The 26,308-nt window shown below is 42.9% G+C and overlaps 1 non-coding gene across 1 annotated transcript; it reads left to right on the forward strand.

Moving 5' to 3' along the window:
* Nucleotides 1-1,575: 1,575 nt before the first annotated feature.
* LOC119468881 lies at nt 1,576-1,674 on the forward strand. Its single transcript, XR_005197673.1, has one exon. It is a non-coding gene; the product is annotated as a small nucleolar RNA U13 (small nucleolar RNA).
* The last annotated feature ends 24,634 nt before the right edge of the window (nt 1,675-26,308 follow it).

Genomic DNA, 26,308 nt, shown 5'->3' on the forward strand with positions numbered 1-26,308 from the left:
TGAGACGGAATTTCACTCTTGTTGCCCAATGGTGCAATCTCGCTCACTGCAAACTCCACCTCCCAGGTGTAAGTGATTTTCCTGCCTTAGCCTCCTGAATACATGGGATTAGGGATTACAGGTGTCAACCACCACGCCCGGCTAATTTTTGTATTTTCAGTAAAGACAGGGTTTTATCAGTTTGGCCAGGCTGGTCTCAAACTCTAGACCTTAGGTGACTCACCTGTCTCAGCCTCCCAAAGTTCTAGGATTACAGACGTAAGCCACCGCACCAGCAGAGAGTGAGTTAACTTTTTTTAGTGAGTTCATTTCTAAAGCCTGTTTTGGCTGAATATAGGACTTTATGATCTTCTCTTTTATCACTGGAAAATTGTGCCACATCCTTCTGACTTCCATTATTCCTGATGAGAAATCTATGTCATTTAAATTATGGTTTTTTTTTTTCTCTCTCTTGCTGCTTTAAAGATTTTTTGTTTGAATTTAGTTTTCAGAAGCTTTATTATATTGTGTCTTGGCAACTATGGCTTTGGGTTTTTATTGTTTGTGATTCGCTTAGCTTCTTGAATCTTTAGGTTTATGTCTTTTGCTGAATTTGGAAAATTTTTCGTCATTACTTATTTGGACAACTTTTCAGCCCCGCTCTTTCTTCTCTTCTTCCCAGGCTTTCATTACATAAATATTAGATATTTTATTATAGTACCACAAATCTCTAAGGCTCTGTTTATTTTTTTCCAAACAAAAGTTTTTTTCTCTGTTGTTAGAATTGGGTAATTTGACTTCTTCTATCTTTGAGTCATCTGATTCTTTCTTCTGTCTTCTTCATTCTTTTGCTGAACTCAGTTACTATATGTTTCAGTTCTAAAATTTCCATTTGTTTCTTCTTCATTTCTTTGTATTTTTTCTATTTCTTTGTAGAGACTTTGTATTTTTTGTTTAAAACATGTTCATAATTTCCTGTCAAAGCATTTTTATAATGGCTTCTGTAAAATCCTTTAGATAATTTCAACATCTGTGTCATCTCAGTGTTGCTATATTTTAATTTTTTTTCATTCAAGTTGATATTTTCCTGGTTCATTATATGATGAGTGATTTTCATTTGTATCCTGGACATTTTGGATATTCTGTTATAAAATTCTCAATCTTATTTAAATTGTCTGTTATAGCAAGTGTGTGTGTGTGTGTGTGTGTGTGTGTGTGTGTGTGATGTATGTGTATGTGTGTGTGACACACACCCACATATATATATGCGAATAATATTGTATTACTTCATGCTAATACTGTCATTTCTTTTCTTTCCATGTATAAGTGCCACACCACACTGCTAGTGTGTTTGCTTTGACATTCGGCTCTCTTTTTAAGATAAGAAAAGTGTCTACTTTATTTAACTGTATTTATTTTTTCTATCACAACTTTTTCTTTGTATACATCTAAATTTCCACCTACTATATATATATATATATATATATACACATTTTTTTTTGAAACAGAGCCTTCCTCTGTCACTCAGTTTGGGGTGCAGCATCATAATCTCGGTTCACTTCTAGAGGGGGAAGTGATTCTTAAACGTAACCTTAGATTCTTTTGTGGAACATAGGCATATTGGTTTTTCACACTAATGTGTGAGATGTGCCTCCTTCAAGCCTTATTATAGCATTGGCACATTACCCACTGAATGTGAAAAAAAGCAAAATATAACATAACCTTAAAAGCAGAAAACCATAAGGCACAAGGACCATATTAAAATTAAAAATTTTGTCCAGTGAAGGACACCATGGACAAGACAAGCAGGAATAAAAACATAAGAGAGGATATTTGCAATGAATACACTAAAAGAAGAGGCTAATATCTCTGGTAACTAGGAATCTATCAAGAATAAATAAAAGATGACCCAACCAAAAAATACATGACAAGTAATTCATGGAAGAAAGGTCCAAAGGGCTGACAAACATACAAAAAGATATTCAAAATTATTAGTGATTAGAAAACCATACACAAAAATGATAACAAGACATTACTTTGCACTTAAATGAGAAATATCAATTGAAAAAGTGAGAAAATGCAAATATTGCTGAAGATGCAGGACTATAGGAATCTCATGTGTTATTGGTGGAAATATGAACAGGGCAGCCACTTTGAAGATTAATCTGGAAGTACTTAGTCAATCTAAGTATATTTATAACCAATGACCCAGCAACTCCACTAGAAATATATTTTTAGAATATATGCCACTTCTGGGTATTTATTCTAGAAAAATTCTAGCACAGTAAAATAACATGCATTACAACCTGTTATTTTCATATGCATAAGAGGTAAAGTAAGTGTTCATTCCTGGATAAATAGTACAGCAACATAGCTAAATATTAAAAACATAACAGAGTGAAAAAGTAAAAAAATACCATGAGCACAATCCCTTCATGTAAATTAAAAGTGTATGCACACAAAACAACATAGTTTTTTATGAGAAGATATACAAATAATCACACACACATAAAGCACCTTATAATTGTGGCATATGGAGGAGGGAGGAATGGAAGCATGGAATGGGATCCTGTGAAGGCCAGCGATACCATGAGAACTCGAAGCTCTATACCTGAAGTCCCAAACAGACAAAAGAGCTATCATGAGGATGATGGATTAAAATTGTTCTACATGGTTCCTGGAGGACATAACTAGAGTAAGAGGCTAAATATCTAAGGGATAATAGATTTTCACTTGATAAAAAGAAAAGAGGTTTCTTAAATGAAGCAATGAGTTCCTCCATATTGGACATGTACATTAGTTGCTGAATGATCACTTGGTAGATGTTTTGGACCTAAATCTTGTGCACTTTCCAAAAGTCCCTTAACTGCCTCCTTCTGTCCCAAAACACTTCTCACTTCCTGTAGTCATTTCTGCCATGATCCCTGAGCAGATTGGTGTCTGAGTTGCGCCCTGGGCTCCAAGGCTTATGTGCCCAAAGGCTAAGCCCATGTGTGTCAAACCACCACTCCTCTTCCAGATCCAAATCGCTGTGATCTTATGTCCCTTGGACTTTCACTGAAGAGCCAGTGTTGCTACTGGGAAGTGTGAGGGAAATATCTTGCCTCATGGTGAATCGTAACTAGTAAGAACTGGGAAAAGGAAGATAGATTAGCAGACAAACTTGCTTTCTTTCTTTCATTTGTGAAATGCCCCCAAAGAAGTCATTAATTTCAACAGCCTCTCAGAGAAATGCTCTGTGTCCCATGGACACACCTGCCAAGCTACCGCTGAGTTTCTTGGTGGCTGTGGTGGGCAGCAGCCAGCACACCCAATTGTGTGGCTCCTCTCATTCCCTTGTCTTGTTTCTGCTTGTTTCCTTGTACACACCTCTGGATTTTTACCTCTCAAGTTAAGGGTTAGTGCTTTAATCCCTGCCTCTGGCTCTGCTTTCCAGAAGACCTTGCTGAGGAGCAAAAATGTTGTCTGGTGGACTCAAGCTGGATGTGGTGATCTGTGAGGTCACTTACTTCTCCAGAGGTCTAAGATTCTACAATTGTGACCTCATCTTCTGAAAAGCAAGATTTCCCACAGGGCTCCTAATATAATAAGTCTTTTACAAAACTGTGAATATTGGCTATCCACCCCACTTTCCTTACCTCACATCAGATCATCAAGGTCTTCATCCTTTAGATGTCAGGGACCAAGTGAAGCTTTCAATATTTGCCAAGAGCGATCGCCAGTATGTTATTAAACGCAGAACTCCAAGTTACTGCAGACCTCCTTTCTGAAGAATGATGAAATTTTTAAGGATCAGTTTTTGGTAAGAATACTTAAATGTGAGCCAAGACAGTGGATGGCTCCATATCCACTGATGACTAATATGTGTGTTTTTGGATAAGCCATTGAACTCTTTGTTTTTGCCATCTGTAAAACTAGATAGCATAGTCCTTGCCTAAACATATCATAGAATCATAATGTAGGAGCTAGAAGGCTGCTACCTCTGACAGATAGGGCTGAGGAGAGGATTAGATAACTTCCAGAAGGGTCTAGAGAAATGCAAGGAGTAAGAAGACAGGGAGCTGGCAAGTCTGTGCTCAGGATTTTTACCTAGAAAAGAACCTGAGTTTGCCTGCACGCAGAGGGTGTGAGACAATGTGTAATAAAATCCAGGATGCTTGACAGATGGTAGGTGTTTACCAAGGGATAGTTAAATTTGATTCTATGCATTCTTTTTTTACAATAAGGAGGAGAGATAACGTGTATATGATCTTGTTCAGTGAGTGCTGGAATAAATACACAGCCGTGCAGAACCGTAAGGACTGATCATCAGGCCAAGATTCAGAGGATCTTATCCCAACCTTCCGGGGAAATCATGTGGGGAGAACCTCAATGATAAAGATGTTAGAATTTACTTGGAGGAAAGCTTATACCATGGTTCTGCTGATAAGAATAGAAGAGTGTCTGGACTTCTGAATGTTTAGCAATGGAACAAACTGTGACTTGCTTTGAAAGAACTTGCTGGTTAAGAGCTGCTGGCTAGACTTCCTAACCGCACAGTGAAGTGGGACAGTGGTCCTGATCTGATGAGGAACTTGGAAGTAAAATAGTTGCTGGGGACAAGATGATTGCAACTTGGGTTTCAGATTCTTATATTTCAGACAACACAAAATAAGATGTAGAGAGACTAGAGAGAGCACACAGGAGGCTAATTATTGAATTCTTGGAGAAGTGGTGATTATGAATTCCCAAAACAGGGCAAAAGCCTTTTCTGCAGGATAATGAGTTTTTTAAGGATTCACTTTTGAAAAGAATATTTAAATGGCGGTCAGGAGACTGGATAGTTTCAGATCCATTGAGACTAATCTGTGTGTTCCTAAGTTAGTCACTGAATTCTTTTTCTATTTTTAAAACCAGACAACATAGTACTTGCCCAAACACATCAGAGAATCATAACATAGAAACTAGAAAGCTGCCCCGTCTGGCAGATGGGACAGAAAAAAGAGGAAACAAATCTAAACAGATGGAATTGTTGTAATAGAATCCCCGCTCCAGAGTGTGGGATGTAGGTCAAGGAAGCTGGGCCTATCTGTTTCACTATCAACCTTGTCTTCCAAAGACAGTAATTCTGGGAAAAGTGGCGACCCTGTCCAAGTGGCATTGTGGTCTTGACTTTTTCTTTAGTTGTTTTCCTTACAAGCTCATTCATCGGGGATCAGGTGCTCCTGGGTTCTGGCTGCCTTTATATCCTAACTTCCCTTTCCTGTCCTCCAGGCACCCCCACCCCATTTTTAAAACTGCTCTAGGAACAGGACCTATTTCCTCATGATTTTGCATACACTCGACCTCTTCTAATGTGTTAGATTGTCTTTGTCAGACTCAGTATGGGAAGCTTTTCAGAAAGAAAGAGTCATCTCTCCTATGTATTTCTTCTCTCTTGAGAGCAAAGAAGGGGTTGGGCGCAGTGGCTCATGCCTGTAATTCCAGCACTTTGGAAGGCCAAGGCAGGCAGATCATGAGGTCAGGAGTTTGAGACCAGCCTGGCCAATATGGTAAAACCCCATCTCTCCTAAAAATACAAAAATTAGCTGGGCATGATGGCTTGAGCCTGTAGTCCCAGCTACTAGAGGGGGTTGAAGCAGGAGAATAGCTTGAACCCAGGGGCGGAGGTTGCAGTGATCCGAGGTTGCACTGAGCCGAGATTAGAGGCCTTTGCTCTCTAATTACGCACAATTCCTCCCATTCCAGAGATTTCAGGTCCAGCAGGAGGGAAATAGGAAATAGGACCCCCTACTAGATAGCGCAACCTAAAGGGCCGAATGGGGCTTGTTCATATTTATGTCTCCAGTACCTGCAGAATGTCAGGAGAAGACCTTCAGTAAGAAGAGGGGGGCACACTTTACTACCCACATTTAGAGAAGTATGTAGGAATTCTTTATAAGGCTGTGACTAATAATCTACCAGTCATTTAAGTGGGGTTGCATTTATTAAAGCAAAAAATTTTAAAACATACAATAAATAAGAGAAAAAGGCACAGTCATCCTCCTAAATAATAAAACTAGCAATATTTAATTCCCTATATTAACATTGGCTATATAAAATAAGCAGTATTAACATGTTCATTTAAATTAAGACTGATTCATTCAATTTGTATTTATGAGCATATTTAATGGAAGGCAAGAGATACATGGCTAGCTTTTAAGAGGGGAGCCAGGGAATCTCCATGATGTCTGATGCCCCAGGAAGGAGTACCACAGACGCCCCCGAGACAATGTGGACAAACATTCCCAGCCTAGTGGCCTGTGTTCCATCTGGCCACCGTTTACCCCCTGCTCAGTACCCCAGATTTGGGCCAGGAGGTGGCCCAGGGGGAGGTGAGGCAGCCTGGGTGGGACTGAGCCTGAGGCCCTAATGACCAGAGGCAGAGGCCTGAGCCCAGGGTTGCAGTGAACTTTAGCAGACCCCATGCCCAGGGCTCACTAATACCAGCAAGGACAAGATCAGAGGTGAGGCTGGGCCCCATACAAGGGTGTAGGATTGTGGCCAATGGCCGCTGAGTCCCCTAGTAATGACCACAGACACTACTTCAGCACTGCTGGCCATTTTTGTGAAAAATTTTTTTAAGTATAATGAATTAGGAGTCGTTGCTCCCTCCCTTTCTTCGGTAATTATATTTTATGCTTTCCCTTCCCACAAGATTCTGGAAGATCATGAAGTGGATGCCATGAAAAAGCAAAAACACAAAAAAGATAGTCCGACAAAGGCTCCTGTGGACAGACCTCAGGTCTTTGTCACGCCCAGAAGGTTAAGGCTGTCACAGAGAGCCAACAGACAGTGGGCCCCTAGTGCAGGTGAACTCTGACTAATGATAACGATGGCTTGCACTAGCTGGGGGTTTCTCTGTGCTGGGCAATACTGTGATTGTCCTATGCACAGTCACTCATTTCAGAACTTGGAAGTGAGCATTTTTGCTGACTCTGCTTTATAGGTAAGGAAGCTGGGATGGAGAGGGCAAAGGAAAACACCCAAGGTCAAGATTCTTATAAGAAAGGGTGAGCTGTGGTAGGAACCCAGAGCTGACTTGAGAGCTGGATTGCTGACACCACCCAGCACTCCTTCTTGTGCATGCGATATTAGGGTACTGTGCTATGTGCTTGTGCTGTGACCCAGAGAAAGTCACTTACTCCTCCCATATCTTCACCTTCTCATCACTGAAAGAAGTGGGCAGGACATAAGAGAGTGTGTGTGGCGTGGAAAGGGCATGAGCCATTCAATAGCTGGGTGGCCTGGAAATTGTCTTTACCTCTCTGTGCCATATCTCAGTTAATCGACACAGATCCTGGGGAAGGTGCTATTAGTATCTCTATTTTATTTATGAAAATATTAAGGCTCAGAAATGGGAAGGAGGGCCAATAAGATGAGGTGCCTATAATTGTCTGAATTATTCCAAACCCCAACATTTAAACATAAAACCATTTGGCTTCTTCTAACATCCTTCTGTGATTCTTATGTCTGTTAAAACTACTTTGAAGAATTGGTAGGAGGATTAAATGAGGCAATACTATTGAAAGAACTTTGAAACTAAAAACCCCCATGCAAATAGGAGGTCTAGCTGTATAGAGACGATGCATCATAGTTCTCCAGCATGTGATAAATTTACACATGTTCCAGGACCAGAAGCACTCAGCCCTAGGTGGGAGAAGTAAAGGAAAACATATTCTTCTCAAGTTATACTTCAAGTGTTAGGAACCTTCCAAAAGAAGAGAATGCAAAATTATGAATACAAAATTGCTAGGACTCTTCTTTGGGCTTTGGAAGGAGCTCGTGGAAGTGAGGGATTGTGAAACTGAAACTCCATCAGCTTCAAGATATCCATGTTTGTGGATTAAAAGAATCAATGTTGTTAAAATTTCCACACTACCCAAGGCAATATACAGATTAAATGCTATTCCTATCAAAATTCCAACAGCATTTTCACTGAAATAGAAAAAACAATTCTAAAATTTGTATGGAACCAAAAAAGACCCTGAGTTGCCAAAAAGTGTTGAGAAAGTAAAACAAAGTTGGAGGCATCACACTTCCCAATTTCAAATTATATTGTAAAGCAATAATAAACAGTATGGTACTTGCATAAAAATGGCTCACAGACCAATGGAACAGAATAGAGAGCCCCAAAATAAACTCATGCATATACAGTTACCTAATTTTCAACAAGGCTACCAAGAAGACACAATGGGGAAGAATAGTCTCTTCAACAAATGGTGTTGGGAAAAATGAATATCCACATGCAAAAGAATGAAGAGCCCTTATCTAACACCATACACAAAAATAAAAACATAAGGCCATAAAACTCCTAGAAGAAAACACAGGGAGAAAGCCCCCCTTGCTATTGTCCTTGGCAAGGATTTTTTTTTGGTATCTCACCCAAAGCATGGGCAATAAAAGCAAAAATAGACAAGTGAAGTTGTGTTAAACTGAAAAGCCTCTACACAGCAAAGGAAACAATCAACAAAATGAAAAGGCAGCCAGTGAATTAGGAGGAATTATTTGAAAACCATGTATCAGATGAGGGGTTAATATCTAAAAAATACAAGGAGCTCAAACAACTCAGAAGCATAAGCACAAATAATCCTGTTAAAATATGGGAGAAGGACTGGAATGGGCATTTCTCTAAAGTTGTACAAATGTCCGGTGGCTATATGGAAATGTGCTCAGCAGCGCTCATTATCAGGGAAATGCACATCAAAACCACAAAGACATCTCATCTCACACCTGTTAGGATGGCTTTTATCAAAAAGGCGATAGATAAGTATTGGCATAAGATAAGCATGTGGAGAAAAGGGAACCCTTGTACACGTTTGGAGGGGATGTAGATTTGTGCAGCCACTGTGGAAAACAATATGGAAGTTTCAAGAAGAAAAATACAACTACTATATCACCCAGCCATCCCTCTTCTGCGTATATACTCAAAAAAGATGAAATCACAACTTTGTAAAGGAATCTGCACTCCCGTGTTTACTGCTGCATTACTGGCAACAGCCAAGATATGGACACACATTCTATGGGTCCATCAAGGGATGAATGGATAAAGAAATTGTTGTACATACACACACATAAATGGAATATTATTCAGCCTTAAAAAAGAAGTTTGGCACCATAGATGAACTTGGAGGACACTATGCTAAACGAAAGAAGCAAGGCACAGAAAGACAAAGACAAATCCTGCATGACCTCTCTTACATGTGGAATCTAAAACAAAACAAAACGGAAAACCTCAAATACATAGAAACACAGAGTACAACAGTGGTTACCAAGGGAAGGAGATGGGGAGATAGAAGTCAAAGGATACAAACCTGCAGTTATACAGGATAAATAAGTCTCAAAATCTGATGTGTAGCACAGGGAGCATAGTTAATAACTTTCTACTGCAGATTGGAGATTTGCTAAGGGAATAGACTTTTGTAGGTACATTTACTACAAAAATAAAATGGTAATTATGTGAGATGAGGGCTATGTCAGTTGGCTTGACTGTACTAACCATTTTACTATGCATATGTATATCGAAACGTCATATTGTATACCTTACATACATACATTAAAAAGAATATCCAATCCACTACAAAGAAAAGCTCATTTCAGGGTTTGCAATGACTCCCACAAGTGCCACATATGGAAAGGAAGATGAGATGGTTTGTCCCAGAGGTGGGGCTACTGAAAGCATCATGTAGGGAAATAGGGGGCCCCCTGAGCTGAGAATGTTACATGTGATTCTAAGAGAATAAATTAGATTTTTGAAACCAAAATCACTTTAGAAAGTTTTATGCTCAGCCCAGCCTTGCTTCCACAGCTCAGAACTTCCTTTGTGGAGAAACTATAGACCTAAAGTAGGTTCTGTCAAATGCTAAGCCATGGCCAGCCTGTGAATGGTGTTGAAATTTGTGGTATAAAACAAAATCATTTTGATCTGAGCCTAGTGATCAAAGTAGGTGAACAATCTGCTAATAACATTTGGGTGCAAAAAAAAATGAGAGAAATAAGTATGAAGTACTAAACAGATTTTCTTTTGTGGTTAATATACTCATTCTGATAATATTTTCCAAAAAGGGACAGAGGTCAACTTTCAGAAGACATCCAGTAGCTCCCAATATTGCTCTATTCATTTGGATGCCACATTTCTGGTGTACTTCCTTAAAAGGGAAATAATAGTGTGACATTTAATGAGTTACAAAACTATCCTAATATTCCATTCCCCCACGAAGATGCAGTGTTAATAATACTACCTACTCCTAAGGTTGTCATGAAGATTAAATGACAGAGTGTACATGAAGCAATAAACACAGTGCCTGGAATATATTAAGTGCTTAATAAATAAATATTAGCTAATTAATGTTGGTGTTCAGCACCTTCCATTTTCAATTTACTCTGCTGAGGGCATTAAAAAATTACAGCTAGTGCTCGACTTATGACCACGATTGGTTCCGACAGATCGGTCATAACACGATTTGGTCGTAAGTTGAGTAGGCTATATGCATACGGAGATGGTAGTGCTGCCGGAAGCTGGTCCGCACTGTTGTACGCCCAGCTGGGCAACGTTTGCACTGCCAGACGCAGAGCAGTCGAGGCTAGCAACCATGGTCGTAAAGTCGAATGGTTGTAAGTTGCATAGGTCGTAAGTCGATCAATACCTGTATCTTATTTAACATACTCATTACCATCCCGAAAGAGATTATAATGTACATTTTGCAAATGAAAAACTCAAGTCTTGGAGACATTTGAAAATCTTCCCAGTACGAGGAATGAGTAACTGGTGAGCAGGAATCCAGCCCTACAGAGGCTCCATGTCCAGTGCTCTTTCTGTTCTTTCCATGCATTGTTTTTGAGCTATGTCCGGCATAGATCCATGCAACTCTGCAGGTGTGGATGGACGAGGCATTGATCTCTCTCATGACAGAGGAGGGGCTCCCCTCACCTAGCAAATTGGGGAACCTCAACTTGAACCCACATCTACTGCTTTTCAGTCAAGGGTTCTTTCTAAAGTTGTGTACACACTCTCTCGGAGCTGAGAATGCTGTGTGTGATTCTAAGAGAATAAATCAGATTTTGAAACCAAAATCACTTTAGGAAGTTTTATGCCCAGCCCAGCGTTGCTTCCATTACTCAGAGCTTCCTTTGCGGAGAAACTGTAGACCCTAACGTAGGTTCTGCCAAATGCTAAGCCACAGCCAGTATGGCCAGACCAAGTCAACAAACAAAGTCCATTGGTGGATTTCCACCCTGATAGTCATAATTTGCGATCCTCACTTATCTCCTGAGATGTGGTTCCGAAGTACTCATGTAATAATAGGAGATGCTGCATGGAAATTTTATTTACTGAGAAATATTTATGATGAGCAACAAATCATTTGCAAACATGTCTTATCATCAGGATCCATCATAAAGCATTTATGGAAAATGAATTTCTCTTTAGAAAAGATCTGCTAGTATCATATGCATGTTCTGGCTGCAACTTTCCACGTCAGATTTCTATTCTTCTACATTTATTTAAAGTCTCTTCTGCTCAGAAGGCAATGATCTTTCTTTGATACTGAACTGTGTGAAATTCTCCCCAAGGATTAGTCTTCAATGGAGTCACTTCTGCTTTGCTGGGAGGCATTTCACCATGTCTCCATCACTGTACTTAGACACTGTTACCTGGCTAACTCCTGGTAACAGGTCATTTGTAACCCACAGATTAAAACATCTCCCTCACCCACAAACCATTGTACATGATTCTTCCCTTACCATGGAGGTAAAAAATTTAAAGTCACTGCTCATGTTTAAGTCCCTATATAATGATCCCTGTGTGTGGATGCTTCTGGTGTTTAGACTGTTGGATAAGTGGTTTTCTGTTGTATTTGCTTTTGGAGACTGGAGTATCCTCTGGTGAAAATGGCCACCCTTCACCTTCCAGTGACTGATGTGCCTATTGAATTAACACTGGCCTATGCCTATGCATATTCTTGTCATTCTTAGAGGGACAAGTGTCAAGGTGCATGTGTTTACTATGGGATGGTGCCACTGGGCGTTTTCCATCAAACAATGGCCTCTATCATATGGTGCTCTCATGATGCACTGTTACATTTCTGATGACATCTCTCTCCCTGCTTACCTGGAAGGTACATGACTTTGTTATCATTGGCTTCTATAGTTTAGAATTAAGACAAATGGACTTTGGTTTTTTTCTTTTAGTTGATTAATGTTTAAAACAACTGGGCTTAGATATTTGAGCTGAAAAAGGAAGTCAGTTTGGTTAGTCAGTGCTTGGGGTGAGTGCATTCATTAGTAAACACTTATTTACATAAGTTTCAGTGGAAACACATTTGTTTGTACGAATATGGAAAAAAATAGGAATATGTTTACAGCATTCTCACTTGGCAACTCAGAAAAAGACTCATCCTGCAGAAGCACATACGAATCAAACCTCTTCCTCCTCTCCTCCAGTGTTCAGCATGGAAAGCCGGCCGGCCTGGTTCATTACGGCTTATTTCTAAACGTCAAATTCACCTCTTACATAGAACGCTAGAGGTCATCTGGTTGACCTGATCCAAATCAGAAGCATCTTCCCTGGGATCCCTGACAGATGAACTTCCTGAACAAGTTCAAAGATGGCATTCTTCCCTTCTTAGAAAATGACCGTTGCTTTTCTAAACAACTGTTGGAATGTTCTTTTCATGTTGATGCAAAGTCTGGGTCTTTAGAACCTCTTCCTATCTTTTCTAATTCTATCCCCTGGCACTAAACAAAACAAATATTTCCCTTTTGCCCACAATAGCGCTTCAAACATTTGCAGGAAGCTCTGTCATCCATCCTTTGTTTTTGGTTCTGGTAAGCACCTCATTTTTTAAGCAGTCCTTTTAAGACATGGTTTCTACTTCTATCACTTCCCCAACCCCACGCTGGTAGCTCGGCCTTGACCTGGGACTTGGCCTGGCGTAGAGGGCAAGGACACCTCCTCACCTTGCACTATCCTTTTGGGTTTCCTCTGACATATTGATTGCAAATACTCAGCCAACAATTAAAGTCAGAAAGTAATTATTTTTGAATATAAATGTGATTACTAGGAAGTTAATGAAAATACATCTGATCTTCTGGATAGGATCAGTCAGTAGGTTCGGGGGGAGCTGTGTCTTCTGAAGTTTTATATACTTTAGTCACTGCTCCCCCTTTTCTGGAGAGGTGAATTCTGTAACCTCAGCTGGCATTCCGCTAAGGCAGAAGTTCTCAGGGAGAGGTGGGAACAAGCCTGAAAACCTCCATCTCTCCAAAGGAGCAGAGTAGAAGTTTGGAAAAGGCTCCCAGAAGACTTTGAGATGCACAGATCCCATTTCTAGAATTAAGAGCCACACCCTCAAGGTCCTCTGCCCTTTGGGGAAAGAGACCTAATTTGTTCTTCCTGGGTTCCTGAAAAGAAGTCCTCTTTACAGCCCCAGGCGAACCCACTTATATTCATTCCTCCACTTTCTCAGAATCTTTAAGAAAAAAAAGTTATCTATACACTCCTACAGCTGATTCTGGACTCTGATGTCCACACAAGAACTGTTTGTCAGGAATGCCGCACCCCATATGGAACCCAGCACCCTGACTGTCTATGTTCCCAGTCAGCAGGGCCTGCGGTAACCCCTCCTGGGATGCCCTGCCAATCTGTCCCTTGATGTTTTCAGGGGACCCAAATGATGTCCAGATCCAAGTTCAGAAGGGATTACAGTCGGAGATCATTTCAAAGTTTAATGTCTTGGAACATTTTTTTATTTCAAATTTGTTATTTTAAGCACACATTGTGATTTAATGAGTCTTTGTGGGATTTTAGTTTGTGGTTGAGCTTTGAGAGCTGAGGAATGCATGTTTAATTTTTTTCATCCTATAACCAGTGTTTCATCTTAGACTAAATAGATGCACATTTTAGAAATCCCATAGAATCACTGAGAAAAACATTGATGTTTATACAAATGCTTGCATGTTTGAGTGAATTTAACTAAAGGAAACAATCAGATATGATTCCAAAGGCTCTGTGGGGCCCTACTAAATCCTTAATTCTCCCTCAGCATTAATTTCTCCCTCATTTCTGCCTTCAGAGAACTTTATGTGGATGTATAGTGCTGGGCTTTATTTGTGGGTACTAGGGTCTCCTCTGCTGATGCTGGTCTTTGTGGCTTCAGCTTGTAGCACAGGGAACATTCTCTCATTGGAGGGAGGCTGAGCTCTGGCTGAATTCTGATGAACAGGTGGAATTTTCATCCTCACTATGGAAGTGGTGAGGAGAACTGGCTAAAGCTGGGTGGATAAGGAGACAAAGAGTATAATGACAGAACTCTGAGAATCCAAAACCACAGCCTTCCTCTGAAGAGAGGGCAGGGCAGAGCGCCTGTTCAGATTCCACGAAGTGTCTACTCAGGCGAGGCTACAGTTTCACTTGAAGAAATGTCTCTGAACACCAGAAAGATAAAGAGCTATTGGCCACACAGGGCAGAATTGTCTAAAAGCTTCTGTTTTGTTGGCTGTGCTCAGTTTCTAGAGAACAAATCCACACTTTATTCATCTCTGGATCAACAGTATAGAGCATGCCAGCCACTACGTGCACAGTAAAAGTACATTAAATTTTAATGAATGAAAAAGTGAATGCTCAGGGCAGGTTAGAGAATGCACAAGGATAGTTCCCACAGACTTCTCAGTCACACCAGCAGAATATATATATATGTATATAACAATGTATGCACAAATGCCCAGTCATGTGTGCAGAATTCCTAGAACCAATGATTTCTATTCCCACTACTGGGCATGAATATGCAAAAAAAGTGGCAATATTACCCACGTGGATGTAGAACGTGTACAGAAAGTGAGACATTACTGATAAATAAACACATTGCAGTGGAAACCTCGATTCCCAAAGCAGAATACAGCCACACAAGAGGCTGTTTTTAAAAGAATTGGTGAATTGAACGTCTGGAGATTTTTCCAAGTTCGGTGAATTCTATGACAATTGGAGGATAAATGTATTTTTTGGCACAATGCGACTGTGGGAATAGGTGGGGGAAAGGGTCACTCCCAGGCCCAGCAGCTGGCAGGGGAGCGCAAGCCATTTTAATGATAGCAGAGTGGAGCGCTGTCAGGGTTTCCAAGGGATTTTAATAGTCGTGCGGTCAGAGTTCCCTCAGTAAATAGCTTCCATTTCCACTCCTGCTGCCAGCTGGCCAAGTCAGGGACCACCTAAGTCGTATGCCCCCAAAGGAAATGGAAAGGCAGGTTCTCCTCTTTGACGGTTCTCCCCCACCCCCAAAACAACTACTGCTTCACCACTGCCTGAAACCCCACCATGAGAGGGATGTGCCTTTACTCAAGATTTGTGCTTGGTTAAAATTTAAATACTCCTTAGAGGAATAGTATTTCAAACCTCTGTCACTCCTTTCAACCTTATTCTTACTTATGAATGGGCTTTAGAAACTGTTTTGAAAATAGATATCGAGTTAGGGGAGGGGAAGAGAGAAGAAAGGCTCTGGGGTGAAGGGTCCCCCAGACTGTGTTCATGGCCCTGGTCTTGCCCCAGCCACGCCCCTCCCCATGTGCCTGTTCAGTGTCCCATCAAGAGGTGAGGGTATTTTCCAGCCCCTAATGCTGAGCTGGGCATGGGGACTTGCCTGGGCCAATGGGGCATGCAATCAGAGCCGTGACAGGCACTTAGCGGGCCAGGCCGGATGGCTCTCACACCTTTGCAACTGTCACAAGCACATGCCTGCACCAGCCTGCCAGAGACGAAAAGACACCCGGCCCAAGCCGAGGGGCAGAGGCTGTCTTAGGGTAGCCAAAACAAGCCAATCCCTGCAAAGGAAGCGAGTCCACCCAGGTGAGTTGAATCCCTCAGGCTCATGAGTTAAATAGGTGTATATTTCTGTGCACCACTGAGCTTCGGGGGTTGTCTGTTGTACAACACGGCTGTAGTAATAACAAGATGATATACTGGAGGAAAAAGGGCCTGTGGTGGAGAAGCCTGAATGCCATCATGACAAAATGTGCCTCCCTCCCAATTACACATACATGATCCTGCCTCCATATTTGGGTTGTAGGAAAAATAGCATAAGATGTGAGCATGAGAGCAATGCTGTAGTCAGCCTGCTCTTGACAGCCAGGGAAGACCGGAATGTCCTGGACAGTCAAGGGAGATCGGCGTGTCCTCCTCCAAATACAGACATGTAGCTCTGTGTCTTTGCATCTGCTGTTGAGGGGCCTGAAAGGGCCAGGAGGAAGGGATCAAGACTCATGTCATAGCCAGGGTGTGCCAGTGATTGTCACATGAGTTGTCTTTATGATCTCAGCCAGTAGGCCTGGGAGTCAGGAGCCTTTTTCTCCATTCTACAGATAAGAAGACTGAGACCTACAGTAGAGATGAAGTAACTTAACTGTGTAAATCAGGGTCAGGCAAACATCTTCTGCCAAGGAGCAGAGAGCAGATATGTTAAGCCTATGGTAGTCTATGGCACAGCAACACAGCTCTGCCATTGTGGCATGAAAGGAACTATAGACCACACCCCAATGAATGAGTTTCCCCAGTAGAAATCATTTAGGAACACTGACGTTGAATTTCATATGCTTTTTACATATCACAAAGTAATATTCTTTTGATTTTTTTTCCACCATTTAAAAAAGTACAAGTCATTCTTAGCTCACATGCTATATACAAAAATAGGCAGCAGGTCAAAGCTTGCCAACCCCTGAGGTAGACAGCAGGGCTTACATTCAAACCTATAACATTTTGCAACTGACTAGGAGACCAAAAAAATCTTTGTCGACTTTGGACATTTCTTAGGTTCTGTTGCCTTCATTACTGCTGCTTAGTACCCTTCTACATAAAACATTCAGTAAATGTCCACCTCTTTTGTAGAATAGTATTGGATGCAGCGTCCTAAAGTGCTGACACCTGATTTGCAGTTCTCTTGGAATTAACTGGGTTCACTCAGCACGGTGTGAGCATGCATGTGTGAATGCGTGCTGAGACAGACTTCAGTGAACTCACAGCACGCCATGAAAGATCACCTGTGTGAGGTAGGTACGCAGTACTATTATTGCCTCCACATTGCAGATAAGGAAATGGTGGCTTGAAGGAATTAAGCAACTTGTTCAAACTGACTCCGTAAGGGGAGCCGAAATCCAGATGCCTGCTCTCCCAGCTCCAGCTGCATTGCGGTCCGCACCACCCCTGCCTGCTCTCAGCAATCCTGGGAAGACAATTGGCTGTCTCGTGAAGCCCTTGCCTGCCACCAGTGCCATCTGAATCACACTCCGCCTGAGGCTGTCCCATCAGAACAGAACAGGAAAATAAATAATCATGACAAGACAAAAGGAGGAGGCCAGGCTGTTTAAAATCATGCATGCAAAGCACACTTTGCAAAGGCAGTTCAGCTCGAGGGCCTTTGTGCCGTGCTGATGAAGTTCTGATGCTTGGCAGGCCTCCTGGCATTCCGTGGTCATCTGATTTCCAAGTCCCTCACAATTGTTCCACGTGCTGTCGTGTCCCAAAGCTGGAGTTTCACCCAGAGACAGGCTAGCAGCCACTTCTGACCCTGGACAGTGCATCTGCAGCCTTCTCTTCAGAACAAAAGCACAGGCTTCCCTGACCCAGGTTGTCCAAAGGGCTCTTTCTCCACCTTAAGAGAGAGTCTATGTCTCCACTAGGCATCTCACCACCCATTGTCAAGGCGCCAGTGCCAGAGCCTGGGCACTCTGGAGCAACCAGCCTCCCCAGAGCCTTTTGCTTCCTGTCCACAAAGCATGAGACATACACGGAACTGTGCATTCTCTAGGCGCTTCGCTCTCGTATGTAACACAGGTGCATTGAATATCCATATGTGCTATAAAGCAGGATTCAGAAACCTGAGTCTCTATTGCTGCAAGCCTCCATTTCTCAAACTTGCGAGTGTGGATGAGATGTTTCCATGGCTGAAACTCAGTTTCCCTCTCTATAAAATGAGCGGTTGTAGTCATATCTGTGAACGTATTCAAAAATCTCTAAAGGTCCCTTGTAGGTAAGCAAAAATTATATTAAACCCACAAAGGGTCAAGGAGGCTGTGAGCAAACTGAATCCAATTGGGGTAAAATCCCAAACCCCTGGGCCAGCCTTCCAGGTCCCCAGAGGAGGCAGCAAGACAGTGGAGTAGGGTCCCTGCTAGGTACCCAGGATGCAAGCTCTCCTGTGGCATGTATTACTTCCCTTCTCCAGAGGATTTCAATGCTGGCGCACACAGTGTTTTGAAAACTGCAGCCACTACCTCTTTGTGACTAGATTCTACAGCATAGCTGACTCTTTCCTACTGAAAACAAAGTTGAAGAAGTTATAAAGTCTAGGCCAGGCTCGGTGGCTCATGCCTGTAACCTCAGCACTTTGGGAAGCCAAGGTGGGCAGTTCACCTGAGCTCAGGGGTTTGAAACCAACCCGGCCAACATGGCAAAACCCTATCTCTACTAAAAATACAAAAATTAGCCAGGCATGATGCAGGCGTCTATAATCCCAGCTACTAGGGAGGCTGAGGCAGGAGAATCACTTGAACCCGGGAGGTAGAGGTTGCAGTGAGCTGACGTTGCACCACTGCACTCCAGCCTGGGTGACGGGATGAGGCACTGTCTAAAAAATAAATAAATAAAATAAAAAGTCTGCTGTGCAATTAACACGTGATGTTTAAAAGGACATGCCTGTTTACTCCTTGTCCATCAGGAACATTTTTACACGTGTGTGATTTTATCTCAAGAAATGAAGCAGTAATGAAAAGGATGTTTACCTTTTGTTTAGAGTCTTCTTTGCTCTCCAGGCTCTGGAAGCCCCACAGTCTACCTGTGAAGTCTGCCTGTGCTAGGTGCCCTCTGCAACCCAGCACCGCCATATCAGAAAGAAACATTCCCGCTTCCACAAAATGGCTTTGCCCTGCTGAGTGGACCTGATGGGGTATTTTCAACATGCTTATCAAGGTGTCAAGATAGAACGGCTGGGACGAGGCCAGATAATGGCAGAACTTTCTCTCTGAAAATATCTTACAGGTCATGGGGTGGTTATTGAAGGCCGTGATGGGTTGGATTAATATGGACTTGTTTGCACTTGGAAGGATTACTGAGGCAATGTGTAAATCACGGGTTTAGGGGAATAAAAACATCAGAAAGATCTGTTAGGAATCTACTTAAATAACCCAGCACAGGAGAGATGACAGCTTAAACCAAGGGAACTGGGCTGGCGATGGAAGAGTAGGTTTGATGGTTACTTAGGGAAAAGCAATTGATGGGACTTGCAGGTTGGTTGGATGTTGAGGGGAAAGAAGAAAGAAACCTCTGGAGCTTCTGCATTAGGTAAAGGGGGGAAGGCTGTGAGGTTATCTGTCAGAGGGAAAATGAATGGAAAGCCAGTTTATGGAGCAAGAAGACGTGTTCTGTTTTGACATTGAAGTGTTTTGGGAGACATCCAACAAGAGGAGCCCAGTGGGCATTTGGGGAGGACCTGTCGTGCCCAGAAGGAAGTAATCAGCTCTCAGGTGGTAGCAGAAGCCAGGGAGTTGAACCAAAGCACACAGGAAGATTGGATGCTGTGAGAAAATAAGGCCACAGATGAAGCCATAATGAATCCCAACATTTGATGAAATGGACACAGGAACACAAGACCACAAAGTGGGCTGGAATCTGTGAGCCCAGAAGAGAGAAGTTCCACCAGAGTCAAGGGAGGCTGGAATGTCACATTGGAGGTGTTTGGTAGTGTCAAATATTGCGGAAGGTGTTAAGAAGCACCGAAAAGTGTCTGCTGGAATTTGCCATCCAGAAGGTAATTAAAACTTGATGACAGTACTTCTAGTTGAGAATTAATTGTCTCTAAGTGTTGTTCACTAAGATTCTGCGTGGCTGGTTGGGTGGTGGCCATTCGTAAGGCTCATCTTTTAAAGAAGTTTAACACTGAAGTTCTATATACGTCTGTTTCATAGAAATATATCTATACCTATATGTATAGATACAGATATATATAGAAATCTCTAGTAACATCTTCCTTTTTTAGCCAAGTTATGTTTCAGTTCAATATTATTGAGATTTGATGTCTTTTTTATTTCCCTCCAAACTGAAGCATGGTGAAATTGATGTGACGATCAGGTTTAAGAATTAGACTCAGCTCTGAATGAGTAATGCTAATGTTTGTTGAAACCTTGAAGCCCTGACTTTCCATTCAGAGGAACAGCAGTGAACTTGGTCTCCTCTTTAACTGCGTGGGCCACTGCCAGAGCCCTGCGGCCCGCAATCCCACAGTCTCTCCTGCTGGATTAAGTGGCCGATGGCTGACGCGGCCTGGTATTTGGGGTGGGGAGGTAGGAAATAATAAGCAGTGATTTCATTTGTTCCTACAGGTTGCAGCTGGTGTGCTGGGTCCTCCCTTGGGGCCTGTGTCAAGTGCTCAGGACCCTGCTGGGATAGGGGAGGCAGCCCCTGCTCAATTGCCATGGTGATGAGTGTCCTCTAAATGTTTACATGCAACAATGAGGCATTTTAATAGGTAAAAAATTAAAATCTATACTTTTTCTCTCTTCAAAGCACAGCTGAAAATGGCCCCTGCAAAATGAATGGAATGAGCTCCGTGTGGAACTCCAGCAGATAAAGGCCTGTTCATTAACATTTCAAGCAGTGCCAAGAGGTGGGTCTTCACAGCTGAAATAAGTAGTATGTTGTGATAGTCCTATTGTGAATTCTTCACTGGCTACTATAATCTTTACTGAAGCCCAAACCACTTCTCAAATAACTTCACCTTATATTGTTCCAAAAAGCAAGAAAAGCTATCTATTTGAAGCTAGTTTCAAGGGCGGTGATTTCCTCTGACCCGCACTGGGAGTGTGCCTCTATGTTCAGCTCACGTGCATTTGCAGACGCACTCCCGCGGGCTGCCAGGATCTAAAATCCACAAAAGGGTCCCTAAGTCATAACCGAGGACAGAGGTGTAACTAGATTAAAATCTCACGCCTTTTCTTAAACTTCTTTTAGGGTAAGCTCTGGAAACGTTGGTCTCAAAAATCAGTCCTGTCACTGTCACTCTTGGAATTTGAGAGTCGAGTCTAAAAACCAGAAAGGTGGTTCAGAGCTGGGTTCCTGGCCCCTAGAGCCTTCCCAGAATGGGATGGGCATGTGCCCTGGGCACAGATGACTTCACTCCCCGAAGACTGAACCAAGCACTTCAAGTTTCAACTGATCGTCTGGCTTATTTTATCCACAGTCTATTTTGATTTGTTAGAAGAGACACAGTTTCTTTTTTAGCTCTGTCTTCTTCCAACTAATTCAATTAGATCGGCCCTCAAATATACCATGTGATTAATGCAGACATATCATTTTTATTTTTTTATTTTCAATCTCCCTTCACGTGGCTCTAACCATTTTTATTATTGAAGGGCATAAATTAAATTTTGAATTTCTAATAAAATGCCTTTTCTTTTTTTAAATTAAAATTTGCCTTTTGAATTCCTGTTTACTTATTTATTTTTATTGTTAGAGAAAGCACGTAAAATGTATTGACAATTTAAAATTTTGAAAAATGCAGCATAGACGTTTGGCATCATGGGCATATATTAAACCTGGGCTTTATTTCACATTTTTCAGCACCTACAGAACAATTGAAATGATTTGATCTCAAGAAAAAGGTGGAGAAATGTCAAATATTTTAATCATAAAGACTAACTTTGGTACTAATCACATTTTAAAATGGTATATTAGGCGATTTCAGATATTAAGAAATTTAAACTGAGCAGTATTTTGAATATTTAGAGTTTTTTAGACTAAAAGACAGTGACTCTCTGGTAATTTAAATACCAATGTGAACATGATAAATAATAGCAATTCACACAGCGCTCTCGGGCCTTTACCACTCACTTTGTACAAACTGAACAAAGTTTGTCAGAATCACTCTCAGAAAAGTTGGTATCTTTGAGATTTTAAGTTTAAGAAAAAACCGAAAGCAGGTTTTCTGTTTTGTCTCCATGCAAACACTTTTCCTAGGCAGCTGTGCTTTCCAGTTGTAAGGACTCTGGGGCAGGATGCAGCCCTTAGGGGGTGCCCAGGGCTGATGGAGGGGGCAATCCACCTCCTCCCTTCCCACCAGGTTCAGCTTCCATCCCAGCCTCCAGGGTCCCAAGGGCTTTGGGTACATGGGGATCACATGGGGCATGGGTGCTAACAGACCCCTCTGAGGGTCAGGAGTGGAAGTTTGTGGCACGAGCCAACAGTCTCCCCAGCGCTCACTCAGACCTAAAGGGCTTCAGACCTGGAAGCCAGGCCATTTTCTGCGATGGCCTCTGAGGCCTGGAATGAGCTCCCTGAAACCCTGGGCCTGCAAGAACAGCTTCGCTTCAAAAACCATTCGGCACAGGCTTCAGGAAAGATAATCACACAGTGCACTAAGCGGGAGGGACACAGGCTTGGGACATGAAGGCGAGAGGTGACAAAAGTGATCCCTGAGCAGGCTGGGAGCCGACATCACAAAGGATTCTGTGAGGTTTCTGGAATAGCTTATGCCTTACTTCCCATCAAATTTGGATTAGCTGTGGCAAAGGAGGAAAGAGAACAAATAAAGGAAATCCAGAGATAATCCTCAAACCTCCATTTGAGCTAATAGTTTAAATTCCTGCTATGCCAAGCCAAGCTTTCTGTGTTTACCAGAGTTGATAATGAGAGGCAGAGTAAACCAGCCTCACTCTAACCCCTTCCTGCACGGCCCCTGCTCAGCCTGTGGGTGGATTTGCTGGGGACATCCTGAATGTGGATAAGTCTGTCTCAACCCCACTTGGGAGCGGGGTGACATAGGGGATACGGAGAGAGGACCCCCCCATTGGGCACCACCGGCTACTGGGAGATGCTGAGGGAGACCGCTCCAGGCCAGCAGTGCTGGACCCGGCAATGCATGGGGCAGGTGGAATACACCCAGCCAGCCAGGGAGGGCAGAGCCTGCAGAGGCTGCCTAGGGGCATTGCTGAGCAAAGGTGACCAAGGCCCAGCCTAGACACAGCCGGAGAAGGGGGCTGTGTGCTGAGAACAAGGGGGAGGAGCTAAGAAGCCCAGACACTGCGGAGGCAGGCAGTGCTGAGACAGGGGTCTCCTTTTCCCCCTCTTTCCCTCCCTCTTTTTCTCTTCCTCTCCCCTATGCCAGCTCTTTCTCTCTCCTCCCTTTCTCCCTTTCCCACTCTCCCTCTCCCTCTGTCTTCCTCCCTCTCCCTCTCCTTCTTTCCCTCTCCCCCTCTCCTCCTTTCCTCTCCCCCTTCTCTCCCTCTCTCCCTCTCCCTTCTTCCCTTTCCTGCTCCTTCTTTCTCTCTCCCTCTCTCCCTCCCTCTCTCCCTTTCCCTTCTTCCCTCTCCCTCTCCTTCTGTCTGTCTCTCCTCCTTTCCTCCATCTCTCCTCCCCCATCCTCCTCCCTCTCTCTCTCCCTCCCACTCTCTCTCCCTCCACTGGCCCTGACTGACTCTCACTGTCTGGCCCTGACTCTCACTGTCTGGCCCTGACTCTCACTGTCTGGCCCTGACTCTCACTGTCTGGTCCTGACTCTCACTGTCTGGCCCTGACTCTCACTGTCTGGCCCTGACTCTCACTGTCTGGCCCTGACTCTCACTGTCTGGCCCTGACTCTCACTGTCTGGCCCTGACTCTCACTGTCTGCCCCCCACTCCCTTTCTCCTCTGGACACCCACTATCTTAAAACAGCAGGCCTCATGGCAAAACCAGTCCCTCACTGGAAGTGGACTCAGGGGTCGCTGCAGTCTCTATGGTCCTGAAACCCCAGCCCCAGCCTGATGTGCAGTAACCAGAGGCTGTCTTCCTCAAGCAGACACAAATGCTCTCAGAGCCACCTCTTAGATGCCCTCTCCTTGGTTAGCCCCTTGTGACATGGCTTCATGGACTTTTACTAACCTTCTCAAATCACTTTTTTCTGAGAGAAAACAACCACCCAAGGTCTAGATCTGGGCTGTAACTCAGCAGTGCCGCTAAGGAAATTGTTGATCTTGGACAAGTCACTTGGCTGCTAGGTCTCTTCTGCCTCATCTGTAAAGTGGAAATAAAGTTAGCCCATCTCACCAGCTCGCAGGTTGACTCCGGCCTGAGCAATGCATCCTTCCTGTCTAAGAAACACACCAGACAACTGTTGCCAGACTCCCTCCCTTCCTCCCTTCCTTCCTCCCTTCCTTCCTCCCTCCCTCCCTCCCTCCCTCCCTCCCTCCTTCCTTCCTTCCTTCCTTCTCTTTCCTATTCCTCCTCTCTTTCTTTCCCTTTTCCTTTTCACTCCTCATGGAAGTGCCTCTGGCCATATGAACACTGAAGCTTCCAGCATCTGCCACTCCATGGATAGTCTCATGCTTTTTAATCCTTTTCCATTAGGTAATAATTTTATAAATGTGCTCTGGGAAAAAAAATTAAAAGATTAAATGATGTCAATACAATGAAACAGTGGACAGAAAATTCAGACACTTAGAATACACATATCAATTGGCAAGTGATTATTAAGGAACTGGAATCTTCTGGGGGCACACAAGATAAAAAGGACAGGTTGGGCCTCAAATCTCACATAGTTTCAACAGGACTAGCTTTCATACAGACCTTCTAGAAAGGGGGCGTCCTGGACAGTCCTGGAAGGACATTTCTAACCACCTCGAGTTCTCTTCCTTTTGGTATCTGAAATGTTTCTGCCTAAAAATGAGCCCTAGTGGGCTCCTTACCAACTGCTAAAAATTTCAGACTCTTAAATCAATATTCTCTGTCTTTCTGAAAAAATAACAACCCAGCCTGTGAGTGAAGGGCTAAGCGCATAAGGAGTTCAAAGGCACAACTCATCCTACTGTGTTATTTTGAGGACAGAATATGGTCTCAACACTTCCCAGTCTTCCGGAGGCCCTCACCCTTCTCCCCATACTCCTCCATCGCCTCACCCATCAGTCCAATAGCATTTAGACAATTGGCTTTCCTTGTGCCCTTGGGAGAGAGGTGGAGGAGGAAGAAGATAGCACTGCCCACCACAAAGCTTTCAGAAGGATGAGCTCCTGGCTGCAGAAAGTACGGGGCTTCTCCACTGGGCAGTGCGTCTCGTGTCTCACTAGCGCAATGGCACCGTTCTTAGTTGATGTATCCAACTTCATTACCAGCTCTCTGGCCCCAGGGCTCATAGCCACTTACACAAAGGGTCACAGGCCTGAAATCAGAGCACTGGGCTTCTTCCTAAGGGAGCAGGCAAATGTTCCCAGCAGACATCAGAGCGTCAGGAATGTTCCCAGCAGGCATCAGAGCATCAGGAATGTTCCCAGCAGACAGCAGAGCATCAGGGCTTCCTGAATGAGCACTGGTGTCACTGAAACACAGATAGAATTGTCCCATCAAACACATCATGGAGGAGTCCTTGGAGGTAGTTCTCCACCAGGAGAGTTGAAGCAGCTGTTTGGTAAAAACAAACAGGATGTGACATCTCTTGTCTTCTCTTTCCTTTTCTGTTTTAGGGCATCAGGTGCAGCATATCCATGGAATTAACATGAAATTTTTTTATTATCATTGTTATTATTCGGATTGTTTTGAAGAAACACAGTGACGACCCAGCGCTGAGGACCTCACTAGTATTTTATCGTTCTTACATGTCACCAGGAGACTTACGCAAGCAATCTCACAAAAAGCAATTCATGACAATGGAAACCACCACCAGTCACTGAGAAAGGATCCCTTGGGTTTTAAAAGATCTTTTCAATCTTTGAAGTATTTCCTTGGCGAGGCCAGTTTGGTGTCCCTTGAAGGACTTTTTATAAAACATGAGACTCCCTCCACATTAGGCATCTGAAATCCAACCTTTTTTTTTTTTTTAAGTTGCAAAAGACATATTTTTTTGCAGACCATCTGTTATTTAGTAACGTGCAAATTACCAATAAATAATTCCAGATTCTTTTTTGCAAGCATAGCTATAAACAAACTGATCCACATGCAGAAATGGAAGTCATTTTCTCTTTGAAAATTCATTAACTTCTGCACGATTGGAAGAGATCAGGAGAGAAGCTTCCCGGCAGATGCTGATGAGTGTTATTACTGTACACAAATAATAACATGAGGCCAAACATGGACATTCTTTGGGAATCTTCCTCTTGCTTAGCATTCACTTGAGTGGCCTCACCATATGGGGTTTGTATGTGTGACTATAAAACCCTTTAAGATGGATTTATGTGTCATAATATCATTTGTTCTTTTAGCCGGTTAAAACATTAGCAAACTATGATTCTTCTCCTGTGAAACAATAGAGAATCACAATAAAAATTTCATTTAACTTTTTTATTCCCAAAAAGTTACTGGGAAACCA

This window comes from Cebus imitator, unplaced genomic scaffold (genome assembly GCF_001604975.1).
Source record: "Cebus imitator isolate Cc_AM_T3 unplaced genomic scaffold, Cebus_imitator-1.0 Scaffold518, whole genome shotgun sequence".
Classification (NCBI taxonomy): Eukaryota; Metazoa; Chordata; class Mammalia; order Primates; family Cebidae; genus Cebus; species Cebus imitator.